The sequence below is a fragment of the Aplysia californica genome, unplaced genomic scaffold (assembly GCF_000002075.1).
Source record: "Aplysia californica isolate F4 #8 unplaced genomic scaffold, AplCal3.0 scaffold00133, whole genome shotgun sequence".
In the NCBI taxonomy this organism is placed as follows: domain Eukaryota; kingdom Metazoa; phylum Mollusca; class Gastropoda; order Aplysiida; family Aplysiidae; genus Aplysia; species Aplysia californica.
This window is the reverse complement of record NW_004797403.1, coordinates 1,443,468-1,445,713: the sequence shown is the minus strand read 5'-3', so window position 1 is coordinate 1,445,713 and position 2,246 is coordinate 1,443,468.

Genomic DNA, 2,246 nt, shown 5'->3' with positions numbered 1-2,246 from the left:
TGTGTGTGTGAGTAAACAAGACGTAAAGTGGGCCACACACGCATGAGCAGTGGACGCAAGCAATGCGCGGTGTCCTGAACCAAGTGTCGGTGTTATTTTTTCACACACACACACACACACACACACACACACACACACACACACACACACACACACACAAACACACACACACCTTTACACAGCAGTCCCGCCTTGGGATATCGCCATTTCTTTACCCTTAATAGTGCCGGTTACAAAAGAAAAAATGAACAATTTAAATGAAAAGCAACAACAGCAACAACAACACCCTCCCACCCCTCCAAAAAAACAACAACCCAAAAAACAAAAACAACAACAACAACAGCCAACCAAAAAATCACAAAACCAAACAAAACAACATACAACAAAAAACCCCAAAACAAACAAACAACAACAACAACAACAACAACAACAACAACAACAACAACAACAACAACAACAGCAACAACGAGGAAAACGGAATCAATCATCACCACTCTATGAAGCTCGCCATGTCCTGTAGCTTCACGTCCTGCCTTCACAACAAAATTCCATCGTCTCACAACAGATGCCCGTTGGTCAAACATATGACCAGATCGGATCGGATGGAGTCGGGTAATAACGTTGCTGGCCAGTGCCCACTATAATATTATTATCATCAAATAGACCTCTGCCCTAGCTTCGTCAAGCTTAACATGGAAGCCAGTCCTTTGGGGTCTACCGCGTTCTACCCCAAAGTGAATAAAATACCCTTCAAAACATAGCTTCACTATTTTATTTTGCACACAAAACTACGTGTCGCCAAGAGGGTAGTACCGTACCTTTAGTCTTGCTGATCCGTTCAGTTTAGATATAATGTAATTATAGTAAGAGTTTAAGGGCGCTAGCAACTACATAGGTTATTATAATATGAGCGCGCAACTTGTTGATGACCGTCTAGGCTTGTGGACATGGCAACAGTTTATATCATCGAACGTTGTCGCCACTTTTGGGGCGCAAGTAAACAGCAACATGACTTTCTTCATTGAAACCAAAGAGCGTAAGACACAGTGACATCCTTGATTGAGACCACAGAATTCTACACTTAAGTGTAGAATTCTGTGATTGAGACTCTACACCTTTACACCTCGGCCATCGAAGAGTTCCCTCAGTGGTAGGACTCATGACCTTGACCTTGACCATCAACAATCACCAGCAATCCATGTCCAGGTGCTGTTTTGTTTTAGTTTAGCCACTTTTTCCTGTCTGCGGATTAATATATATTTTTTTCCAACTTATTGGTTTCGCTTCCATGCACCCTGTATCTATCGTTCTATGGACACACGACGTAAACTCTCTTGACATAATACCCAGTGCCCATGATTGGCACGATTGGTTCAGTACGATTCGGTTTGTTAGCCAGATTGAGGGTGCAAAGCGCTATAGTGGCACAAACCGATCGCCCGACTCGTCGCCTTATACGGGGTGCCCACTACGGATGGGATCGGCCGATCGGCCCCGATCGCCCGACTCAATCACCTAAAAAACAAACGTGTTTGTTTTCAGTTCGGCCCGATCCAGCTGTAGTAGGCACTACGTATAAAAAACAAACGTGTTTGTTTTCAGTTCGGCCCGATCCAGCTGTAGTAGGCACTACGTATAAAAAACAAAACGTGTTTGTTTTCAGTTTCTGGTTACCGAGTCGGCGTTTGTTTTTAGGCCACGAATCGGGCGATCGGGTGGCGATCAGTTTGCCGATTCCCCCCAAGGGCTCTCATAATAATGTGCTCCCTTTTTTGCTTGTGTCTAAAACACACACCTGACGTTGTCGACCCCCCCCCAAAAAAAAACAACAACACAAAAAACAACAACAACAACAACAACAACAACAACAACAAACAAACAAACAAACAAAACAAAAACAACAAACAACAACAACAACAACAAAAAAACCCCAAAAAACAACAACAACAAAACAACATCTTTTAGCAGTCACAGACTGCCTAATACATGTGAATATTAAGTATAAACATGCTAGTTTTGCTTTGAAAGGAAGAGAGGTAATACGTGTTGTCCCTAAAAAGCTTCTTTTTGTCTGTGGGATGACTTTTTAAAATTTATTTTAGAAGGGCGTTTTGTGCAAAGTTTAATGCAATTGTACAGGGAACACCCGTTTTGTTTATTATGAAAGAGTAGGTCGGTGAATTAGCTAAATTCTTGTCTCATAAACCCATATCAAATTTTATGAAGCCTTTTTCATTTGCTCTCCC